General features: G+C 39.5%; 1 protein-coding gene across 8 annotated transcripts in view; it reads right to left on the reverse strand.

The window, feature by feature from the left end:
- Lmpt (four and a half LIM domains protein limpet) overlaps positions 1–27,048 on the reverse strand; it is a 718,337-nt gene that overhangs the window by 51,042 nt on the left and 640,247 nt on the right. The window lies entirely within an intron of this gene.

Below are 27,048 nucleotides of genomic sequence, written 5' to 3' on the forward strand. Positions count from 1 at the left end.
ATCCTCCATATAGACGAGATTTCTGCCGAGGTATAATTTGACTGGTCTTATGCAATCGATCATTTAACAATACGAAGATTTAGTAATGACGAACAAGGAAAAGTGTGCAAGGGCAACCCACAGATATTAGTTGAGGTAGGTTTTAGTAGACGTGCACGGGAAAAGAAGAGGATAAATATTATGTAGATTTCCTCCACACCCTACTAGCGTATATGCGATTGTTTTGTACAGTGGGATCTATCAGTATTACCGTGCAAATTGTCCATCACCATGTTCGTCTACTTTATTTGACCAAATAAGAGCTTAAAGAATTAAAAGAAAGCTCAAAACAAACTGTTGATAACTTCTGCATCAGCATACATAAATATCCATTGCTTAAAAACACATAAGATGTAAGAGAGAAATTAATCATGGACAATTTGCACGGTTGTCTTTGAATTGTCGAACAACACATTCCACAAAACACATTGCAATGGTGGACACTTTGGTTGTACACTTATCTAAATTTGACTGTATTTTATTTCATGTGTCTACAGTTTTCAATTCACATTTAAATGTAATTTGACGAGGGTATTGGTTTCTAAATTGAAAATAAGTAGATAATCTAATAGAAAGTTGTAATCATGAGAAGTATTTTGTGAGAAAATCACAATACGTGCTAAGATAACATTCAAAATGGCAAGTTAATCATGTCTGAATAACTAGTGTGTTTGTGACTCTTTTTTAGTAAGGATTCTGTCTCGAATGACGTATCGAAATGGAATAGATGGTATTGGAAGGGTAAAAATGATACAATTGGTCAAGTACAACAATCCAGCGAAATTCTGGAAGGTTTCGCAATGAAACAAAAGTGTGAGGAAGGTGCATCGAAAGATGTTTTAAGAAACTTCACAACTGAAAGTGCACAGCGAATGGTAGATGGCATTCTGGTAGCTGATAAGTGACAACTCACTTAACAAGACATTTGGCGATGAAGGTTCTGACGTCATATGTTTGGTGACTATTAAAAATGAGAAAAAAACGGTTTCAATGAGGCAAATGTCTACTTTGTTTCTGACTACTACTTCAAGGGTGGGTGACACTAAGGTTACGTGCTGTAGAAAGTGTTTCTTTTAGATGTGACACAAGCATTCAAATCTCACAAGCGTGGGAGCCAAACTAGTGCCCTAATTAAATGTAAATAGTAGACATGAAGTAAGTAATGTGTTTAGCTGTAATTGTTTACCTTCTGAACATGCAAATCACAAGCTTCGGATTACCACAACCCATATCAATCATAAGTGTTTCCACGTACCTTTCCGACACATTCATCACAGCCATTTCACGCCCATCGTCCCTGATAACCAGAAAGAGGCAACCTTAGGCAAACCAATTTCGACCACTTTGAAGGACGAGTAAAAACAAGCAGCTGGCAACACTGGGTGCCAATCTCGCCCGACTTGCTTTGCATTTTGGGCGGTGGAGCTCCTGACATAACTCTCTTGATGAACGGGCGTCTTTCCAAATTAAAAAGCCAGTCAACCGCAAAACTGGTTTTAGCCATTCTTGCGGCAGACGTGGTTTGTTTTCTGGTTGCTGCAACGTGCGAGGGTGGCGGATTACATCCACGCATCTCATGAGCCGAATGCTGAAAGGCAAATCACGATTCGACATTCTAAAAGGACAGTCTTGTGAAGTGCCAGCCTATAATCTTTGGTGATGTACAAAATGATCCATGTCTATTCCGCTGAACAATATGGAATATACTTTTTTATATTCGAGATCTTTTTTGTGAGAAGTAGGCTCATGACTGACTTACAGATTTGCACAAAACGACATGCAGTTTTGAGGTTCCATTTCTCAACTAATATTATTCATACAGAGACTGCGTGACGTCATCTAGCCGTATAAGTTTAATTTCCTCAGACAGAATCACCTGTATATATCCACCTTGGGTTCAGACATGTTGAAATTGGAGTTGAAATTACGATTCACTGACTGATTTAAAATTGTTGGGTGCGTCGGCACGTGTAGCCATTTTGCACACTTCAATATATACGGGGAACTGTCCCATTAGCTAAGATCGTTACTTAAAATGTTAAAACATGGGGAGACAAGCTAATATGAAATTGTAATTTTTATATAATGAATGAGTGAGTGTAGTGCAAGAATAATTTAATGTGAAAACATGAACGCTCACCATTTGTCCAATACTCTTTTCCACAAATAAAAATTTAATGTTTAAGCTTTCTTTTGGTAATGAATTTATCTTTACCTATACGAAAAATTTAAGTATTTATTTTAATAGTTTTTAAAATCGAAAATACTTCTGAGACGCCCCTTATAAATGTAAATTGCTAAATATTTAAAAATACATTATTATGAAATGCATAACAAGGAATGAATTTGTTACTTTTACTATATAAGTATATCAGATATTTATAAAGTAGCACACTAATTCCTTTACTAACTGATTCAAGATGTGTATAAAATAAAAATAGTTGAAATAGTTGTATTATGTATAAGTTTTAGTTTAGTATCTGCTTTCTATTAATATAAATCAATTAATTTCGTAGTCTCGATTTACTTTTATTGTGTGTATATTCTTACTGGTGTAGATCTGTTAACGAGCTCTCGATATTATCTTTAGTAAAGTATATATTAAGTCGAAACTAATTGCTTACTTTTTAATGTTATAACAAAAACTCTGCCCCCTGGAACTTTTTAGGGGGGATGTTTTAGGTTAAGACTGCTGGCGGGGTGAAATCCCCCTGAACCCCCAGGATTTTGCACCTTGATAATAGTACATTACTTATCAATAATGACAATTCTTTAAGAATGTAGCTGGATTCGTCGAGATGTCCACCTCAACTTATAAGTAAAAAAAATATATCTCAATACCTCAGAACTCCCAATATAAACACTGTCAGTAAATTTTACAAAAAAATATATAATTTGACAAAGTTCGCCTTTTTCATTCCATTTCATTCAATGTGTCATAAATAAGCCAAAGTAATCTGCTTCCTAGGTCCATAATTCCAAAGTTTTCTGTTGTATAATATAAATCCGCCTTTATCTCTGGGAATTCCAATATTTGCAGAAGATACCGAAATAATCTTTTAAAAAAATTACACTAAACTAAAAGTAGCTTATTTATATCGAAATATTTCTGACTTGTTATCTCCATAAAATAAAATCGTAGGTGAGAAAAGCATTTTGATATATGTAATGATCTTACTTTTTTATCACACTTTCTTGCATGAAACTTTATAATCTGTAAATCCGTGTTGTTATGATATACTACAATAGCGTAAGCTCGTATAAATCATTCCTTGCTATTGTGATAGGGAAGGTGATATGGCGTCAAGTTAACTACACATGATATAATCAATGTTAACGTCATAAAAGGAATTTCTCAAGGTTGCCCATACCGGTAGAGTATGCTCCTCTTAGTCCAACAAATTGTCGGGTTTGATTGATATTTTTATCTAATACTGACGTCGACTGTTTGGTACAATGGGATCCATGATTATTACCGTGCAAATTGTCCATCACTATTTTCATTCATTTTTCCCCTATGTGTTTTTAAGCGTTGGATTTTCATGCATGCTGGTGCAGAAGTTCTCAACAGCTTGTTTTGAGTTTTCTTTTAATTCATGAAGCTCTTATTGGGTCAAATAAAGTGCACGAGTGATGGACAATTTGGACGGTAATACTCATGGATCCCACTGTACAAATATTTCTTCCCCAATTTATTGACTCGCAATGTTCTAGTTTTTGGTCTTGAACTTATAATAGAACTGTATTTATTGGTGATTTAACATCGCTTCCTTACGTCCAATAGCACAGAATTGGGTGACTGTGTGAAAGATATAAAAAAGCACAATGGAATAGTCCTGTCCGGGACAAGAAAACAGAAATTTCCACAGCAAGATTGTGAGTTCAAAACATCTGAAAGGCTAAACTCTTCTACGAAATTTAGTGGCACATGATATTTATACATATTGCCATGCAAACTGTCCACCACTATATTCACTCAGTTTGTTTTACGCAGTGTAAGGTTCAAGAATTGAAATAAAAACTCATTTCGTTGCACAAACACCTTTAGGACATGATTGAAATGAATTAAAATAGTAATTGACAATTTACGCGGTAATATTTATGCATTCCACTGTACATTTGCAAGTGAATTAAAAACAAAGAGAGCAGTCGTGTTGTGATGGATAAAACAGCACACGTATTCTCGAATCGAGACATTTGGCACTCTTGTGTACCTAACCTAAAATATAAGTGATGTTCACTTTGCAAATTATTTAAGAATGGTTCCTGAAGATGGCGCGTTGATGTTAGCTTTCGTCCATTCAAGCACGCCATCTGCATAGGTCTGATGCGAACATTTCCATCGTAAATCAATGCCGGATTAGGAAGTTTGTATACGAGTTCTGTCTATTCGAAGAGGAAAGAAGAAGAAGAAAGAAGAGGATATAAACTGTGGATCAACATGGAGAATCGTTTTGTCTTGACACGACAGCCTGTTCATGAAGTTACTTGCTAGTCATTGAAGCGTGCCTACATTACACAAAGAAGGTCGAGTCATCTTCACCACGTCAATTGATGAAAGAGATTATCGCTTTTATCTCATGCAGTGAAAAAAAACACGCGCGAAGAGAGACTCCGTGACGTAGAAGGGCGTCGGCTACGTCGGTTAAATGCATACTGGGTTGGCAATGTCGAATAGATTCCACTCTACTAGGCCACACACACAATATCACACATATCGTAAAGAAAAAACTTGCAAGACTTGTATTTTAATAGCGGTTTCTTCTCCCACATACTAACTGCAGGCAAAAGTTTCATTGACATCGCGTGCATACATCATTCATACAAGATGGGACCGATCTACAAAATAGCTCCTGCGAAATATGGCTTACCACAATGTACAATACCGGTATGATTATATCTGTGAAAATATGACCGAGGGGCTTGCGAAAATGATCAAACGAGTTTTCTGATAGCTACAAGATAACTTACAAAAGCTTATCTTTGGGTCGAAGTGAATTATTGAAGTGACCTACAGATATGATGAATTGTTTAAATAAAGAATGCAGTACGTTACTTGAAGACATTGGTCCGCTAGCTTTGATTTATTTTAAAGGAGAGTAGATTATTATGATACCATACTAGGCCAATACACATGTAAATTAAATGTATATATTGAGCTACAAAGCGAAGAATGATTTTTCAATCTTTCATCTGGCAGAAACATTTTAGACATCGATTTTTTATTTTTAAAATGATTCTATTATTAATTTGTTTTAAACCAAAATAGCTTAGGCAATATAGTAACAATAAAAGTTTTCATAAACTTAATCCAGCGAATAAACATTAACTGAATATTTTTTCATATGGATTGGCAGTAAGAATTTCGTACATTAGATTGTGTTCGTATTCCTTGTATTCACGCTAAATGGGCCTCCCCGTTGGCGCAGTGGTAGTGTCGTCGCCTTGTAATCAAGGTGTCCCGGGTTCGATACCCGGTGGAGGTTCGTAGTGGTTCGGATTCCACTTTAACTGTAGGTCCAGTCCCAATTAGCCTTACTGTGCGTAAAGTGAACTTAAAACACCAAGTCAATCAATCAATCAATCAATCGATTCACGATAAAGTGTGTTGGATCAAGATTGATTGAGTTGGTGTTTTAAGTCCACTTTACGCACAGAAAGGCTACTCGAAACTGGACCTACAGTTTAAAGTGGGATCCGAACCACTATGTGCTTCCACCGGGTATCGAACCCGGGACCTCTTGATTGCAAGGCGACGACGCTACCAGTGCACCATCGGGGAGGCCTGTTGGATTAAGAGTATCGCATTTAAATACGAAAAGACAAGGGATCTAAAAGGCCGATAGATGTCACTTCTTTCAAAATATTACAATTCGAAGTGTATGTTCAGTAGGCGTGAACAGTATTCCAAAATACCAAGAGAATAATTGAATAATTGAAGTGAAACTTAGGGGTACGTCATTACTTGTGGCTATTGGTTCCTTAACATTATTTGTCGAAATCTCCTTACCAGTGCGATCACTAAGATTAGAATGTTTTCTCTTTAAAGTAACAAAATAAAGGAACCATCAATAATTTGCTCATTGTTGACTTTGACTCTAGAGTAGAAATTGGAACTAGTCCAAACTTCCGCAAGAGAATATATATGTATACGAGGTCAACAGAATTCTGGAAGGGAAATAATCACGCAGTGAGTGAAACATGTAACGTCGATGATAATTCGGGGAGGACAGAAAATAAATATACTGAAACCACACCATCCTATTCTATACAGAGTGTTACATGGTATTCAATCCAATTTTATGACGCAATGAGGATTGCTTTTTATGTTTGGTTTGAGTTGGTGTTTCAAGTCCACTTTATGCACAGTAAGGCTAATCGGGACTGGACCTACAGTTTAAAGTGGGATCCGAACCACCATGTGCCTCCACTGGGTATCGATCCCGGGATCCCTTGATTACAAGGTGACGACGCTACCACTGCGCCATCGGGGAAGCCCTCTCCTTTTTATGTAGCTACTTACAAGAACATAAAACCTTTATTCCAAACTCACGTTGCTTTTAATCTTCAGAGTTAATCGCGACGAACGTTATGGCTTTTTATAAACTAATGCACATTTGAATGTATCCTTATAATTGTAGATCTAATCAGAGTTGAAGACTGCTGCTGATTGGCTCGTTTCCAACCGACACGAATGTCGTCTGTCGCTTGATGTTTATTCTCCCTTAAAATCTCAATCTCTCTCTCTTAGCATTATCATTTGTACATGTTAACAAACGTATTTATACTAGCAACAAGTGTAAACTGATGACTTTACAGAATATAGGGCCTCTCTGATGGCATAGTGGTAACGTCATTGCCTTGTAATCAAGGGGTCTTGGGTTCAACACATGGTGGAGGCACATGGCACAGTGGTTCAGATCCCACTTTAAACTGTAGGCCTCGTCCCGATGAGTCTATCTGTGCATAAAGTGGACTTAAAACAATCAATTCATGGAGGCAAATTTATGACTTCGAAGAATAAAGTAAAAGCTGCAGTATTGGCTTACTCTCTTGGCGCATAGGCGCACCGACGGACGGTTATGGGGCTAGACTCTCCCCTTTGGACTTAATTTTCCTTAAGGAAATAGTTTGATTATGTCGTTCAATTGTTCTGCCCATAATGGTGTTCAAAATGCTTTCTTGGCAGCTTAACCCCCTTCCTCATCTAAAAAAACAAAACATTATGGATGCGTTTATGTCGATTCGCGAACTTTCCAAACTTATGCACGTTTAAATTTGTTTGTGGGTTACAATCTTTTTTAGTCTGCGTTTCCGTATCAGTGTGTCTTCTTGAACGAATCGAACGCGCCCTACGCTAGACCAATAGCACTAAATCGTGCTACAAAATACTCGGCGCATCCACTGCAGACAGGAGCTAGTAATTCACCTCTCTGCGACCTCGCGAGACACCTGTAGCACGATTACGTCATCGCCGCCCAAGTAGCTTACAGGGAAAGCACCTGCATGCAGGAGATGAGGAGGGGAGGCATCGTGACGAAACGCTGCAGGTTGAACCTCTGTCCCCTCTCCCCAACGCCTTACACTCGGGTGTGAGCGTACACGACCGCCTCGTTTGTTGGTCCTTCGCGGAGGAACAAAATTTGGTGGAGTCTCTTCAGACGTCTTCAAGACGCCCACTGATGGCGGGAGCATTTGCATGAATGAACACGAAACAATCGCCAGGTTGCGCGGCTGCCCTGTTGGACTCGTTTGCGGTTCGCAGCCCCCTACGGGACAATCTGTTCGATGAGGCTCACTTAGCCCGGGCACCCAGCAGTCGTGGCTCTTTATCATTCCACGACCTGCGAACACTGACGTTCTAAATATTGGCTTCCTTTTATCCGCCTGGTTATTGCACGCGATTCAGCTGCGTGCTTACATTGTTCCTGTAACTTCACACTTTCCTACAGTAATCACTGGCGTAGGCAGGATTTTATTTCGGAGGGGGCTGAAATTGTAAAGATGGATATTACATCGCATTTAACCTTCGATTTAAAAGTTGTTCAAAGACAAGAATGGTAATAAGGGGGTCATTTAAGAGAGATTAAAATTTATCACTTTCGTTTTCCCGAACTTTTTTACTGCTTTCATTTCAAAATTTTGATTTTCACAAAATTTCGGGAGGGGCTGCAGCCCCGTCAGCTCCCCCTCTGCGTACGCTAGTGACAGTAATAACAAAAATAAAAGCGTAGGGATGGCCTTTAAGTTGGGGCACTGACGTGTCAAATATCTTCCACCTAGAACACCTTCCAAACAGAATTTTTGCAAGCTAACGACGCTCTGGCGCCTGGCTCTCTCGTGTTTAGGTGAGGCTTGTTAGGTTTAAATATCTTAGCATAAATATACTGCATTTAGCCCAAGAAAGTATTTAGCCTGACGTCAGAAGACGAAACACTGTGGTTCACTAAGAGGGATTTTGAGTTGGGTGCGAAAAGTGAGACCCTGTGTGTTTGTGGTTGTCCAAGTCTTCATCCATCTCATCTGATTACCACTCATCTTTATCTTCGCGATTATTCAAATGCGGCATAAAACAGGGTTGCCAGATGTCCCGCATTCTACAATCGATTCTCATATCCTGTGCAAAATTATATTGCCATGGACGCCCGCGGGATTTTTTCCAGGGAGGGTAAAATAAGGTATTTTTCCAGATATGCAAATTAAGCATATTTCCTCCTTAATAGTGTTGCTCCTTCAATATCAAGTAAACAAGTTCCTGCAACGCCATTATAACAATAAATTACTGTGACAAATAAAATTATGTGTGAAATATATAATTTTAAGTAGACATTAATTTTCCCTTGTCCCGCTCCGGACGTCCATGTATATTACACATTTCAAATATAATATAATGTGTTATTGGATATAAAAACTGCATCACTGTTGTGTTTTAAAGAATATGAAAGCTGGTTCATACAATCCCGATATGTGTTTGGCTAAAAACAGTAATTTAAACCTTTGAATTTTGTTCATTTACAGGTTTCGCTGTTCTCACAGAATGGATATATTTGTAGTGTTGGTTGATTGAGAGATATCGAAGATCTTCAACAGTTTTGCTTCCTTAAACACACTGTGGGAGATTATTTGTGTGGCAGTAGGATATATCAGGTATGTCCTTCATTCCACTCTATGCTAATATAATCTATTAGGGACTGTACCTCGAACCCGGAACCTTGATTACCAAACGACAGAATTAGCCACTACACTATCAGGGAGGTCAAATAAAAACGTGTGGTAATATGCCACGTTCCATAACTGCAAATCCTCGGTAAATAATTTTTAAAAAAATAACAATGGTAGAATATACAGGGTGGGCATAAAATCGCTTACCCCAAAACAAAGATTTCTTTATTTATTGGGGAAAGCGACTTTGTGCCCACCCTGTATATTCTTAGAAGGGAAAAATAACAACCATTGCCAGGTTGAAATTAATTTTAAATGTCAAGTCTGACAGAAGAAAACTCGGGGGGAAGGGAGTCTGTTTTCCCCCATCTAAATCTGAACACAGACAATAAAATCTCCCAGGAATGTCGTGATTTGTTCTCTTTCAGAAATATATTCCAGCTGAAGTTAGTACATAGCAGCCAGTCAAAAATGAAAGTCAATTGTCTCAAGAAAATCTTTGTGGCAGATTTTTAATGTTTCTTATTAAAGTTCATTATGATAATGAAAGAAATGAGTGATGTATTTATTACCTGGCCAATATCCTATTTAATATTTTTTATTCCCCTTACACTAATTCCTGGACTACTAGTAATATTATTTTCCATTATTCCTTTAAAAATACTGTGCGTTTTTTTTTCCTTTTCTATAATAATAACCTGTTAAGATGTTGAATCAACGGACCTGCCATCTGCCGGCACGTTCCAAAGTATACGGACACTAGCCTTGAATTTTCTATTTTTGCGCGTTAGGAGTGGATCCAGATCACGGCATCACCCTCATGAAGAAATAAATGTGTTGAGGTAGCAACTACAATTTAGCTGAGCACTCTTTACCACATGGCCCCATTTAACATCTTGCCAACAAGCACTGGGAGACTATAAAACGAGGACGATTTGCATGCTGGGTCCTGTTCACACTAGAGTTCCAGCGAAGGTAGCTGCTGACTGTGTCAGTTGGGTCCACTCGGGTATTCGGCGCCGTTCATAAACACCTCTTGCACGGGGTTGGCAAAAAAAGGCCAAACTCGCACCGCGAGATCTCCATAAATGTCAATGGAAGACCCCGCAGTTACAACAGCCTTTTGGACGTAACAGGCTCGCTGCACGTGCCGGGAATAGAGAAGTGGCGTTTACCTGCTTAGGCTGTCGCGCCACAGTTCAGTGTTGTCATCTTAGCACTTTAGGAGCAAACTCTGGTCTTGCAATGTTACTCCCCAAACTTTCCCTCACTCCGTTCTTTTCAGTTCATCCTCTTAACTGATTTTCCGAACCACATTCTCTATATTTCTCTCATCGGCAAAAGGCTGAAAAAATCCATGACCAACCCTATCAGATCCTCTGCGAGGCCCCTGAATATACCTATCATTTCGTCTAATCTCTAAATTTGTAACAAAGAAACTCGGCTTGTTCTCGCTCTGTTACATTAGGTAAGTTTGCATTGTACCATTGATCGAAGTGTTCGCTATATTTTATTAGGTGAATGAAACAGTTTTTAAGTTTTCATATGCTAACAGGAAGCAACGCGAGAAAACGTTTTCATTTATTTGTTTGCTTGTGGATTATTTTTGTCATGACCTCAAACAGCTTTTTGTTCCTTGATTGATAAGGTACTGCTTCTATCCACGCAAGTATTGACTGAATCACAAATTCTGTCTTGCGTTTTAAGTTTATTGAAAATAATTTCTGCTTCCTTACTAAGAATAAAATAAAGGAAGTTGAAAGTAAAGCTGAAACTGATTTCATTTTGCACGTTTTAAATATCATGACATTTACTACGATTTTCATAATTTAACTCTGTGAACTATTATTTTGTGTCGAAGGACAGCGATGCTGACTGTGGGATTTGGGAACAGCATTCGTAAGAAAAATATTCATGAATTCAAATCAGAATACACATTTTTTGAGGCAATAAATAATATGGGCCTATGTCTATTCATGATTATGTTTGGGTGGGCAATCGGGTGGGCAGAGGAATCCTTTGCGCCGTCTCTGTATCTGTACATAGGCTCTAAAACAGGAGCGCGCCATCAAAATTGAGGGGGGAGTCCTTAAACTAGTATATATTTTTCTAAACTGTAAGTGTGATGAGGTGGGGGAGGGGGGAATGAAAATATATTTCCTTATAAATTCATTAACTTTTAGTTGGTTCCAAGTCACTTGTGCTACTAGGTGCACCATATTTAATCCGCTAGATGAAGAAAAGGTAGAATTTAGGGAAGGTGGGCCCAAGTAAACAAGTAGAGCTTAAAAAAAGTTACTTTCAGTAATGGCTAATAGTAGACACGCTGTTGTATACTTTGTGGGGATTAAAGACTAGATCTGAGGGGGGAAGTATGATTGGTTGATTTAGTTTTGCATTTCTGCCACTTTTGGCTAATGGCGAAGATGAGGATGAGTGATGATATGATGAAGGGACGCTCACACATAACACCCATGCCAAGGCCTGGATTCGAACCCGGTACCCTTGACGTCGCAGCGCGGTATGCTAACCACTCCGCCGCGGAGGTCGGCCTAAGGGGGGACGAGTCATTAGCCTTGGGGGGGGGGGCACCCCAGCTCTAGAATGTTACAACGAGTATCCCAACTCAATGAGGATATTCTAGATCTAAATCTAGGATTTTTCCTACCACCACGAAATGGTGCTAGAAAGCATACTTTTGTAGCAAAACATGTTAAAAGTCTTAGGGAAAGAGAGAGGAAAGGGGGGGGACAAGAAAAACTGAAAGCGATTGGCTAATTAGATTCAGTATAGGAAACTTTGGATGGGATTCGAACCAGACCCTCCTGCAATTACCTCAAGATGAATCTGATTCTAAGCTTCATCCCAAAGTGTGATCTAGCTCTCTTATTCTAACTCGGTATGGCAACACTGTCACAGTTTCCAGCCGCTTTGGAGGAATCAGCCAGATAAGGATGAGCAGAGGCAAGAGTTCGATCTTGCAGCGGCTGCGGTGTTACGTCATAGAAACGTAAAGAATCTCGCGTTTCAAATGGCAGAAGTGCATATAGCGCGCCCTTCTTTATGTAATGGCACACATGTTCAGGAAGTCTAGTCCCATCATTCCGTGTCGTCATATTCCACCACAAGATCCCTCTGCCACTTTGCAACAGGTTAATATTCGACAACTTCATTGCAACAAATTAAAATGATTCAATTATTTACTTTTATGATGCCCCCTTTTAGAGGTTACTTCGGAAAATTCAAATGATGGGTGGATTCACATTAGAGAGTATAGATGTCGTTAGAGTGGCGAAAGCCTTTTCTCGCGTGAAACGAACGTAACTTCCGTTCAGCAGAATTAAATAGGCACAAGCACCAATGCCCAGTAAGATCGCGTGTAAACTGTGGCGTAAATTTTCAACAATATAAAAAAACAGCCCAATTATTTTACCGAACAAATAATGTCTCCATTGATCATTTAGGATGATTTGTTTATATTATATAAGTAATAATTTAGACAGGATAATACTTGGTTATATCTGGCGTTTTCTTCTACACAAGTTAGTCTTAACGGCATAAAATACAAATAAGCAGAAAAGCAAATATTTATATCTGTCTTTTCTTTACACTGTTTATTCTTTCCTTTATTATCCCTTGGTAACAGAATGCGTAGAGCTCTCATCTTTGGTGCAATGGTTCCCAGGTTCGATTCCTAACGGAACACAAACTTTCTGTGTTGGCGCAGCATCGTAATTAACGTAATTAATCTTCATTCAAATATATCAACCCAGACCCGCGATGGTGCAGTTGGTATGGTGTCTGACTGCCACGTGGGATATCTAGGTTCGATTCCCGGGGGGTATTGGTTTCAGGTTGGATTTTCAGCAATGTCGCTAAAAGGAGCAGCTCTTGGGTTCACCCAGCCTGAGAGTAAAGGCAACCAGAGCATGGTGCTGATCACATCACCTCAGCAAAGTGGCCGAGATTGTGAATGTGTGGAGCCCTACCTTAGCATTCCTCCCCCATACGCCTTCATGGCATGTTTCACTATTCACGGAGTAGCTGTACCTATTCACCCTTTCCAAAGCATAACAGGAGAAGAAGACAGTTAAGGAACACTAACTTTTTACCTCTCTCCAAATACACTTCCTTCCCCCCCCCCTTCTTGAAAAGGTAAGACGATAAGAGATAGCAATTCTATATCGCTTCTAGCTTTTGAAGACAGTAAAAAAGAACGAAAACGAGAAATTAAGAAATATTTCAGTATAGTTTTACGGTGTCGTCTCAAAACACACCTCTCCCTTAAAAGACACACAAAGTTCCTCAACTTTTTTTTTCTCGACTTGATAACTTGATTATATCACGGTTCTCAAAACGGCATGAGTCAGAACCGCCTCCTACTTATCAGGACGAAATCCATTCCAAAGGTTTTCTGAAGGATTATATCTCAAAATCTCGCTCGGATAGAAACGCCTTACCACTGATACCACTTCATATTTCATCGCTTAGCGAAAATACCAGATAATCTGCTGCGTTACGCAATAGGTCCTCTTTTTCCACGGTGCACATTCCTTTTTCAATCCACCTTGAGTAACCAGTTTCGTGTACACGACTCTCCTCCACGTGACAGGCTCATAAGTCACATCCAGCTTCCAGCAATGGGATCCCCCACTCCTTGCGATTAAGCCTAACACTTTCAGAATCACGGCAGGCGTGACGGGATTCTAAACTGGGGGAAACCGAGTACGCAATGTTGATTGATTGTTGACCAAACAACAATGGGTGTGTCAGAGCAGAAGTTCCTCGCGCCCCACAAGGTAACATTCACGTGGAAACAAGTTTCTGCAAGGTGTTAAATTACTTGTATTTCCTAGAAATCTTTTGTATTGATACGTCTGCGGTAAGTTTTGCCACTGTCTGGCTATTTATATCGATTGCTTTGCCAACTCTACCGATCGCTTGCCTCAACTCAACTCTACCGATCGCTTGCCTCAACTCAACTCTACCGATCGCTTGCCTCAACTCAACTCTACCGATCGCTTGCCTCAACTCAACTCTACCGATCGCTTGCCCCAACTCAACTCTACCGATCGCTTGCCCCAACTCAACTCTACCGATCGCTTGCCCCAACTCAACTCTACCGATCGCTTGCCCCAACTCAACTCTACCGATCGCTTGCCCCAACTCAACTCTACCGATCGCTTGCCCCAAATCAACTCTACCGATCGCTTGCCCCAAATCAACTCTACCGATCGCTTGCCCCAAATCAACTCTACCGATCGCTTGCCCCAGCTCTACCAAACCAAACGGATGGATGCAGCGATGGAAAATTTGAACCTGACACGAGAAGTTCAAATAGCTAACCTCCGTGGCGGAGTGCTTACCACAGGAGTCCCGGGTTCGAATCCTGACCTGGATATGGATGCTTCTTGCGAGTGTACCTTCATAAATTTTATCATCACTAATCCTCTTCTTCGCGACTAGCCAAAAGTGGCAGAAAAGTGAAGTAAAATTAACCACATCAATCAACACCCTGAAATAAGATGGTTGGATAATGTGAATTCTGCTATTCCATTAAGGAGTGAAGATGGACAGTGATGGCAAAGGAAAAGTACATGGCCGAGGAGATCAAATATTCAACTAAGCTGCAGAACCAGTTGGTAATGTAAGGGTTACCGAAGTTTCTGGGGGGGGGGGAGTAGATTTACAGAAACTTGCTTCTCTCGTGAGGAGAGACAGACACCCACGCCCTCTCTCACCCATGTCTGACAGAAACTGGATCACGAGGGAACCACTTTCAGATGCTCCGACCCACGCCAGGAGCACCTGTTGCACCACGACACGAAGCCCCCTTGTAAATCTCCCGGATAACAGGATCGCCCGCCTCTGTCTCTCCATATAGGTGGCGACCTCTCGTCGATACGTCGAAGGATATAACTTACGAGCCGACGTCTGCTGGTGTTCCCCGGCGGCTGAGACTCATCCATCATCAGCAGCCATTACGAGATGATGAAATGCGGTGACGCTTACTGCGCACGGAGCGAACGACCGATCTGGCTTCTTAAGGATAGTGTCCTGGTTGACCACAATGGGAAAGTATGGCGAGGACGTAACCAGAGATTTGTCAACTGCTTGCCAATTTTCCCCCCAAGAGTAGGAGTGATGTCAGGACTCGCAAGCATTCGGAAAACCAACTCAGAATGGTCAAATAGGCTAATCGGGACTGGGCCTACAGTTTAAAATATATATTTGTATTTTTGGTTGGTTGATTTTGTTTTCCTCGCTTTTCTGCTGCCATGTCTAATCGCGAAGATGATGATGAATGGTGATAAGATGACGTGGATGAAGGGACAATCACGAACATATAGGGACACAAGTCCAGATGTGATGATTGTCACTTGGGTGTCCTTAAAAGTGGTTACCGGGAGCGCATATTCTAGGCTAGCTAGGCTATCTGCGAAGCCTGGAGTCTAGAGAATAAAATACAGGAGAAAAATCGATCAGAAATTGTAAATATTATTCATATCAGCGAGATGATGATGCTGATTCTGGAGTTGGCAACGTGATTTCTTATGAGTTGGCAACCTGATTTCCTATGGGTTCGCAACCTGATTTCCAATGGGTTCGCAACCTGATTTCCTATGGGTTCGCAACCTGATTTCTTATGGGTTCGCAACCTGATTTCTTATGAGCTGAAAACCTAATTTCTTATGAGCTGGCAACCTAATTTATTAGGAGTTGGTGAATTCATTTCTATCCATAGCCTAGGACCCCGAGAGATAGCCAGATCTTTGACTCAGTATATATTTGTGTATATATTATTTATGGTTGCTTATTCCAGATTAGGATAATTGCGACGCTCACAGGAACACTCGGTAAAAACATCCATACCCATGGACGTTCGCAAGATTTTTTTCCAGGGAGAAGCAAGCAAGGTATTTTTTTTCCCCACGGGGGCAAATAATAGTGATGTTCCCTCAAAAAAAAAAAAAACACTGTTTCAGTCTGAAATTATCGTTCCTTCAACTCACTTAGAAAAATGAACAAATTATAGTGGCCGAAATAAAATTATGTCTGAAATATATAATATTTTAGGTGGACATTCATTTTCCAGGGGGGCCGTGGCCCGCCTTGCCCCCCCTTTTCGGACGTGCATGCCCATAACCAGTGCGGGACTAGAACCCAGAATCTTCGGTGGCAAGAATGAAAGTAGACTACTTAGTGCGCTCGGTCACAGAGGCAACTGTTTGAAGTGGGATCTGAACCACTGTGCAACGTAACTCCACCGAGAATCGAGCCCGGGAACCCTTGGTTACTAGGCGACAGAGATATAAGATATTACCCCTACGCCACCATAAACTCGAATTTGTATTTTACTTAGCATACGTCGCTTTTCTGTCATTTTGCCTAACGATGAGGATGACATTGTGTTTTCCTGAAACTGATGAAGGGACGTCAAAGAAGGATCAACCAAGCCCGGGCCTGGAGTCGAACCTGGACCCCTCGCTAGACAAGAGTTCAACGTTCCTTAGAACACGAAGACGGCGAAATTACGTTATATACCTTTGCGGCGAAGACCTTCATGGCAGTGCTTGAGTCCTGAACAAATGTTTTATGCACTGATCTCATGGTGCACACAACACAAATACAAAATAATGTGTTGGAAATGTCCTCGAGTGACAATTTATATGTCCACCATTTTGTTATCATTGGACCTTTGCCTACATTACATTCCCAAAGCTTATGGAAAGAAACTTCGCAATATAACATTTGAACTATAGTGCTTGGTTTATGAATTGAAACTGTACATTGATGTGGTCACAAAAATAGCGTTAAATTACAGCAAATTTAGAGATTTACCTTGGAGAATTGGTCTGGTATTTTATTTGGGTGAAGAAATCCATTAACAAGTTTCAAGATGGCGGACGAAAAACAAAGTTCTCGTACGTAGCGCTTCTATGTCTGCAGGACAACAAAAGAAGTTCCATACAAGAGACATGAACATGTCGTCATGTCCTCTATGTAGTGGGATATTTGCGGTGTTTAGTTATAGGAATTTTAAAAAATTGGAATATAGCCATTCTTTTTCAGTGTGAAGACACTGTACTTGGATATTTTCTTCATTTCATCCATTCAGCACTTAATTTTCTTCCTTTTAAACATTTTAGACTAAATTTCCCTTCATTTATTTGATTCACTTTGTTCTTTCATTTGTTTTACTCGATTTTACTTCCTATTTCCACCTTCAGTTTCTTGCATTTCCTTGCCTATATATATATTAGAAAGTTCTTCATTATTTTGTTCATTGTTTGTATTTTAATACTAACCAAAACATATTTTCCGTTACAGAAATTTCAGCTGAGTGACTCTCAACCGAAAGAACTGAAGCACGTGTAATATAGGCAAAATTGTTTTTAGTCTACCATCTTGATGATAGATGTCGCCAAAATGAAATATCATCAGTGCTACAAGGTTTCCTAATTGCAATAACACAAACTTCTCAAATGCTGTAAATTTGTAGCAGTGTGCTCACCAAATGAACAACCAATACAACTTAAGTGGTGCTGTAAAATCCCTGGTAGTTTTGTTCCTTGAGTTCCAAAGACTCGCTGAAAGTTCGTAAATGACAAGTAATAAGAGAGAAAAGATGCCTGGTGTAGAGGATTTGTAGTGGAATACTAAACTGTGTGATTCTGCTTCTGAAAACTAGAAGGAAGTGGACAGGAAATGACAAAGATATCAGCAATGAGATGAAAATTGGTGGTAAAGTACAGCACCACGCATAAAGGGAACCTCAAATCATCCATCCACATGTGCATTATGTACTCGACCTTGGTCACTTCGCCTGTGCAAACATATGCATGATTGCACACACACAGGAAAACAGCCTCTCCGGTCAACCGATTCACTTCCCACCTCTTCCATGCACCTCGCAAGAGTATGACCACACCGCGGTGACTCAAGAAAGAGGGGCGATAGCCGATTCGTGACTCGCACCTGAGGCCTCATGAGCATTAGACAAACATACGAGCACGGAGAGTGTACTAATTAGGAGTGTTCGGAAGTTAGCCTTGATCGAAAAACGCGGAAAAATACAGATGAGTAACAGGTGCGAAGCGAGTAAGGCCCGTGAAGCGGGGGTGGGCAGTGTTGCATAACAACCGTAAGAAGATGGAGCTCAGTGGCGGCTTCAGTGGGTGCACTGGTTCCTCAAAAGGCTAATACAAAATGTTGAAAGATGTACGCTGATTAGATAAATGGTTAAGCCACATTTCAGGCCACTTTGGATTTGACTTGACTTCATTTTTCATATAGCGTCGCTTTTCTTCCACTATCGCGACGACGATGATGATTGATGATAATATGAAATTGATGAAGGTACACTCACAAAGAACACACATGCCCATACCGGGATTTGACCTCGGAACCCTTGTAGAACAATTTGGTAGATACTTGAAATTCTGTCTCGAATGCCAGAAAAATGGTGATGGTAGGATTCCATGCAGTCACCAGCAACACTCGGTCCTAAAAGATAATGTTGGTTTGATTGATTGAATTGTTGTTTTAAGTCCACTTTATGCACAGATAGGCTAATCGGGACTGGACCTACAGTTTAAAGTGGGATCCGAACCACTGTGTGCCTCCACCGGGTATCGAAACCGGGACCCCTTGATTACAAGGCGACAACATTACTACTACGCCATCGGGGAGGCCAAGAGAATGTTGGAACACGGAGTTTATTATTATTATTATTATTATTATTGTACATTGCTTTGGTCGTATTTATAAAAATACATAGGTGCTCACGAACATGCACTGAACTATAGCAAGTTAACATTTCTCAGTTTTCGTGTTAATAAAGTTATCCTTCGAACAGTTTACACCCTGGCGATATAATGATTGATGTATCAGCTTGTTTTAACTGGTCGACATACACGGCAACACGCTCATACCTACGTGTGTGTGTGTGTGTGTGTGTGTACTATAGTACTATAGTACACACATACATACACACCAGGAGCGTATATTGTAGGCTAGGTAGGCTATCAGCGAAGCCTGAAGTCTAGAGAATAAAATACAGGAGAAAAATCGATCAGAAATTGTAAATAATATTATTCATATCAGTGAGATGATTATGCTGATTCTGGAGTTTGTAACGTGATTTCTTATGGGTTGGCAACCTGATTTCCTATAGGTTGGCAACCTGATTTCTTATGAGTTGGCAACCTAGTTTATTAGGCCCAGATCTAGGACTCAGTATACGCCACTGATACATACATACCAGGGGCGCCGACCTGCCAAAATTATTGGGGGGGGGGCTCTGGTCACTGAAATAAATGAATGATTGACTCACTGCCTCCCTTTTTTAAAAATAAAAATTACGTCTTCGTATAGCAGTTTTTAAGCAGCTATTATATTCCTCATGCAAATGATATGTAACATGAAAAACGTGTGTCTGCTCATTTGTTTTTTAGATAACAATTAACATTTTTATTTAAAAGTAGGCTATGTATTTACATTAAGAGGCCAACATTACAGTTTTATGCCGGCCTCGGTAGCCGAGCGTGTTGGGTGGTCGGGTCAACTCGCTTGATCCGGAGGTCTCGGGTTCGAGTCCCGGCGAGGGAATGAGTGTATTTTAATGTCCGCAACAGACTTGTAAAGAAAGGACATGTGGTGGGTGCAAAGAAACTTAGTGTTGACTAACCATAAAAATAGCGAATATTTACAATATTTAACAGTTTTATTTAATTATTTACATAAATGCTAACACAAATCGCAGGCAAATAGTTTTACTTTTTTGTTCTTGCTACAATATTTTACTTTTTAAATTTAATTTTGCAATAATAAATAAACACATAGCACGCCGTGCTTTAGAAATAATGCCTTTGATTATAGCCGTTCCCGCTTTCGCAATACAGACTCTTCATAAGCTTTCCTTGCGTACTTTACTGCAAGCCAGTGTTAAATAAACTCAAAGACTTTAGAATTACTTTCACCTTATTCTTTGGACTAGAGGAAGAGATATCGAGGATAACTAAATATCGTGCATATCAATATTGCCTGAAAGTCGTGTTTACGACCTCAAATTGTTCAGAATTCACTAATCAACATACTGGTATAATTGTCATATCACCTCGTTATTTTGAAACTCTTTTTAGTAAAAATGTTAAGAATACTCATAATTATATACTTAGTATATAGTAAAAAGTCATGTGTTTTGCTGTCTCCGTTCATAGCCCCCCCCCCCCCAAAGTTGATGGTCTAGAACATTTCAAATGTGTATTGAAAGTTAAGTTCATGTTGCACAATTCAGAGTAAACTTTACAAGAGAAGCAAAATAATACATTAGATCCTCTTAAGCAAAATTATTTGGGGGGCTCTGCCCCCACATCATTAACATTGGGGGGGGGGGCTCGAGCCCCCCCCAAGCCCCATGGAGTCGGCGCCTATGACACATACACACACACACCTGTTCCGCTTCTAAGAACTTAATCCTTTTTTGTTTGCTTGAATAGCTGGACCGAACTGGAAGGTTAAAACCCCAACAAACTCCTAATCTGGTGCGAGGAACACCCAGCTTGCAACAAACGCCAAAACTAAATGCTAAGAGTTCTAAAGCTGGCCCTCCTAACCTAACAATTCCTAACCTACAATTCTGCTTAGATCTGATAATGCATATGTGGTTACGTTAGGAGGGCCAGCTTTAGAGCTTTTGTCCTTTAGTTTTGGTATCTGTTGTCAGCTGGGTGTGCACCGCACCAGCCCACAAACTCCTCCAGCCTGTCAATGAGGAGCGGGCACAGTTTCGAAACAAATACATGGTACAGCCTTGTTCATGTAAGGATTTAACGTTGGCGCAGAGAACTAAACAAAATCCAAGTATTTCTTATCACCTGCCAAATCAGGTACAATTTCCCGTGATCCTTTGTAGAACTATAAACCTCTCTCTTCGTACGCAATACTTGACACCTTATCTGCCCGATCTGTTAATCGCAAGATCACGAATGATGCAAACCGACCACAAAATTGTTCATAAATTTCGCCGTTTCTAACAGGACTTTCTTTTACATTTTATTTCCCCTCCCCTACTGTTCTGTCGTGTAGCATCCCAATCGGTAGCAGTTGACAGGCGACGAATGTGCCGTAAGATGTCATTAGTGTCGGTTTCCAGCACGTCTTTATAACTCAAACAGGTTGTGCAAGAGCAAATCGTCCATAGAATCATTTTGCTTAGGAAAAAAATACCTGTTTGATCATTCTCCGAGAACAGCCTACCATTTATTTCTCTACTCCCGTTTAAGTTATCCCGTTTTCTACAACAGTGTTTCTTTTATGTTATCGAAATGTATACTGTCCCTAAAGCTATGTAGAATAGTTTATCCTTTCATCTATATAATCAATTCCCCATTCATTCTCGTCGTCAAGATTAATCTAAGGAGACAGAAAAGTCATGTAAAATAACCGAAAGCACAAAACAAAAATTACCCAACAGCTTCATTTGAGTACGATTCAAGACTAAATAAAAGGATCGCATACTTCCTATCTAATACAGTCAATCTGTTGTGCGTATCGAACAGTTCCAAACCATTATGTTGTTACATTCGCTGCAATCACGTTTAAGTTCATTTTAATAACTGTTCAATCAAACTAATGTTTTCATTCTAACCGCTGTATTTTCTACAAACTATCTACACTAATTTCTAATTCGATAGACACTAATACATACAAAGTCGTTCCTGAATATTAGTATATGAAGTAATTATTTAATACATTGGCCTGCCATCTGGTGGAGGGTTCAAAACGAGAGCGACTTGTAGAGTGAAATGCACCAAATATTACCGGGTAAATTGTCCAGAAGCATCTTCATTTGTTCTGCTTCACGAAATACGAGAAGGGGTAAAAAGGCCAACTAGAAAATGAATAAAAACAATGATGAAAAATTTGCAGGGTAATATTTATGCATCACACTGTATGAACTTCCAGACGCACGCGCTCTTAAGAAAAAAAATATCAGATCACTCGAAAGAGGTCATCGGTGCATCAACTTCGACAACAAACAAAACGCACAACCATCATTAAAAAATACACCTACAAGACTTTTTATAAACATATTTTTCAGCTAGGAAGTCTCAAAAGAATAAGACATTCACTTCCTTATCATGTTTTCTTTTGTCACCATGAATTCGCTATAAAAAAACGAATTTCAGAATGTTAAGAAATCGTATAAAGCGATAACGTGTTCTGCTTTTGTTATCAGCATCAGTCTATAAACAGTACGAGTTAGGAAATCAAAGAACAGTGTTAGGTTGATGTTCAACTGTCACTTGTTAGTCTGATAGATGTGTGACATGTTTAACTCTTCACAACACTTGAATGAAGTGCAAAAGTGAATGTAGATTATGGATCAGAGAAACAGTTTAATTGAACGACTGTTTATATCATATTATCAGTCTATTTCTGCCAATAGAGTTCATATTTTTTTTAAAAAATATGACATCACTGCTACTAGTTTCGTGTTAACATACACAGTGTATTTATTACCTTTGATCTTTTAAGTCTGTCTTGTATCTATCAACTAAATATTCCCTTCATTAATACCTCAGCATTGGATTGATTTTGCCCTTCAACATTTTTCTTCATCACAGCAAAAGAAATTTTGTACAATCAACCATCTTTTTACGCTTGTAAGTAAATGTTTGTTTGCAAAATTTTGTGTTCATTGCAATTATATCTAAAGTCTACGAAAATTTATATTTTAGGATATAAGAATTCTATACAAATGTTGATCTATTGGAAATAGCTGGACTCAACCAGAAATTCTGTAAGGGAAATGTACACGTCTGGTGAATGGAGCTTAGGTACAGCGTCCTTTTCTACGACAGAAAAAAGTCCTAATCAATGCTATGGAAGAAAAGGGATTTCCTGCGAACATTAGTCACTTATACAATCTGCTTATTAATGAATTTCTTCCGTGAAATACTTTACTTTTCAGATGATCGTGTGCCAAAGGTTTCAGTAAACAATATCAGCCTACTTGATGGTGTTGATGTTTGGACAAAGAACGCCAAAACAGTTCCCATTAATTGTTCCATGCCATACAGTGAATTGAAATAAAAAATAAAAATATTGCGTACTGTTCAATAGGAGACAACGTAACTTCCTAACATTTACACAACCGCAAATAATTAATTGACATTTAATGTAAGTTTAGGAAAAGTAATACGTTTTTTGCGCTGCTCTTTTGCTGTGTGGTGCAGTAACTTATGACATCATAAACTTAAGAATTATTTTCAATGTGTAGGCTAAGGTGTAAGGAATATAGTTACTTACAATGTGTAGTTACGGTGCGGGACATATATGTACGGTATATAGTTTTCATTTATTAATAAGTCTATCGTCATTAAAATGAAACCTGCGAATGGATATCGATAGTTGACATAACTCCGAGTTATCGATGTCGCACTGTTTCATGCAACTGAAAGCATAGGTTTAAATTATTCCATATTCCCTCAGTTCGGGGGGGGGGGTTGTTTGTAATTAGGGAATTGTAATTGTAAATTTAGAGTCAATATGGCCACAAATTGGATCTTGTGAAAAACTGTAGGGCCACAAGAATCCAGTAAGGGTTACACTCGGCTTTCTAACACAGAATATAAAACCTTGTTTTCGACCGTTTGCCTCTCACATCTTATGCCTTCCTTTTCTTTTTAGAAATCGTAGGCAATTGCGAGACATTGTTTGTGCAGGACACATTAATTAGCATACATTAGCACACAGATATGGAGCATTGTCATTTACAAGTAAACTCACAAATAGCAAGCACAGAAATGCCCTGAAATTGACAGCTACTTTGAGAAGCGAACTTCAATACTTCCAAGGACGCTCGTCTCGTTGCATTATTCTAGGAGGCCGAACTGGTATTTCTGCATGCCGGCCGGTAAACAATAACCTATCCTGGATCCTTTCCAGAGATTTTATGGCTTTTTGCATTAGCAGCGTGGCACGTGCGTGCTACGACAAGAAAATACAGCTCCCACCAAAGGATAAAAGATAGCGCCATATATGGGCATGTCTCTCGGAAACATTCTTGAAACAATTGTGGAAATCGAGGATGGGAACCACCCGGAACTGTCAGCAAGCAGTTTTCAAAAGCTTGTTTCAAGTCGAACCTTATGCGCCCATAGACAAATAGGGTGATACCTAGGCTACAGTTTTGGATTTGTTTGAATTGTTGTTTTAAGTCCACTTTATGCACAGATAGGCTAATCGGGACTGGACCTACAGTTTAAAATTGGGTCCTAACCACTGTACAATGTTACTCCACCGGGTATCGAACCCGGGACACCTTGATTACAAGGCGACGATGTTACCACTACTTCATTATGGCGACCCTCTACAGTTTTGAGTTGGATGTGAATCACGACATTTGTAAAGGCTCTATATATAATTAGGATAATTATAGTACCATCATTCTCACTCCAAATACTCGATTTTGCTCATGTTTCTATAATACTCGAGGTGGAAAGTCCGTAGTGTAGCCAGGGGTTTACATATCCCAAGGCAAGGACGAACAAATCAGATTGATTGATTGAAATTAAAATTGTGGGCGCGTCAGCACTTAAGCTATTTGCACCGGTCGCGTTAGCCCAGACCCTTACCGAAGTTACAAATTTTACATAGACCCCTCGCAACCTTGTTACCTAATAGGTTACCATACTGTACCCACACCCTATGATCAATATGTCTACTGTAACTTCTGCCAGCTTCCGTAACCGAGTGGTTATCGCAGCGAGCTACGAAGTCGAGGATCTTAGGTTCGAATTCTGGGCTAAAGCAAGGTCATTTCATTGTGTGATTCTTCATTTGTTTCATCAATATCTCTTATCCTCATTGACGTGATCAGTGTTGTCGCCAGGGAATTTCGTTCAGGTGGGCAATATATCTTAAGTTGGGCTCTGATTGGTCATTGATGTTAACATTCTCTCTTTATCCTCACACTTTTCTCTCCTTTCGTCCACTGTTCCTCTACTTATATATATATATATATCTTATTTATGATGTTCCCTTCTCCCCCCCTCATTCTTACTGTATTACTCAATACTTTGCTTTCTTCTTTCCTTTCTTTGTAGTATTTAAAACTATTTCAAATTTAGGGGGGGGGGCTTGGGGGCCCGATCTCGTCCATTCGTTGACAACACCCCTGGTCGCAAAAAAAACTCGAGGCGTAGAAAGAGCAAATTCAACCTAAATACCAACAAGTAAATATAGCTATTTCTACCACGGTGTGTGTCAGGCAGATAAAACCTCCCGCCAGTTCCTGTTATATATAATTAATATTGTCTACTGCTGTATCAGTGGCGTAGCGGCCGCCCCCGCAACCCCTGCATTCGGGGGGGGGCAGAGGTGTAAGGGCCCCGCAATGTTTTCTCTGCGCTCCTGAAATTTTATATAATTTCAGAAATTCAACACATAGTGTCAGTTATTTTTTTAAAAAATACGAAATAGACAAAATGTAGGTCAACAGTGACAAAATGTGGACCCGAAATTCACTGAGGTGAGCACTAAATAGAAACGCCCGATCGGTGAACTTAGAATAAGTATCAACAGAGTTACTGCAATTTAGGAGTCAGTGGACACCACAAATAACTTCAAAACTGTTTCACTTATTTTCATGTGGAAGGTGGTTGAGTGGATTGGATTCCCAGTAACATATCATGGGACAATGTCTGTGATAATAAGCAGGGACGTAGACTGGTTCAATCAAAGGGGCCCTGGCAACCCTGTCGACCCTCAGAAATGCCATATTAATTTACTTGCTCGCAGGTCGCCTAAAATATGAAAAAAATCCCTCATCTCACACATTTATAGATATACCGTTTGTCGGAATCTTTTAGAGTATAAATTGTCTGCAATTATGAATCCAGTACGAAGATTCAGTTGCTTGGGCAGTCTGTTTTTTATTGCCACACAAACAAGAAAAGTTGGTAATACATGAACTTTTATCACTAATATTAGTTTTGTGTGTGGTATTTAAAATGTAACTTCCCACCAAATATTTTCAAAGGAGGGCCCAAGCCTTTTCATATACAAATAAGAACTGAGACAAATTTCCCATATAGTCCACACCTGTTAAGTGTTACAGATTATTTTCGACTTTTAGCTACAGTGTGACAAGGTAGTTCAATTATCTTTTAATTGGTTAACACTTCAAAAGGGGGTAGCTAACTGATGTACGTTCTTTACCCTCTGACGTCATCGATGATATATATATACTACGTTGTAATATTTTCTGTGTAGTATACTGTCCTGTATCCTTCCCTACAGCGTTCTGATACATCTTTGACCAGTTTGTAGCAAATGTTTTCTTTAAAGGTTCCTCTTCTTCGGAAAAACCACTTCAAGGTACTAATAACAGTCCAGAATCCCTTCTAGAGAGCGCAAGACTGTTTTTGTGTGGTTTGCTCTTTTCCTTCTCAGTTCTCTCTCTCTCCTACCTTCTCTTATTCACCGTCCACTTCTATATAATATATCTCACTCTTCGATTCTTTCTCTCTCTCCTTATCTCTTTCTGAAAGAGATACTGTGGGAGAGAGAAAGAAAGAATGAATGAAAGGAAGAGAATAGAGAGATATTGAAATACGGAGAGAAAGAGATAAAGAAGAATGAAAAAGATAGAATGAAAAGAAAGAAGGAGGGAGAGATAGAATAAAAAAGAGAAATAGAGAGAAAAATGAAAGAATAAATAGTAAGAATGAAAGAAGTAGAGACAGAGTGATAATTATGAAAAAGAGGGAAAGAATGATAAAGAAAGCAATATGTCTGCGAATTCGTAATTTTTCAGAATATGGAATGTCAACACGA

Source organism: Lepisma saccharinum, chromosome 16 (genome assembly GCF_977018435.1).
Source record: "Lepisma saccharinum chromosome 16, izLepSacc3.1, whole genome shotgun sequence".
Taxonomy (NCBI): Eukaryota; Metazoa; Arthropoda; class Insecta; order Zygentoma; family Lepismatidae; genus Lepisma; species Lepisma saccharinum.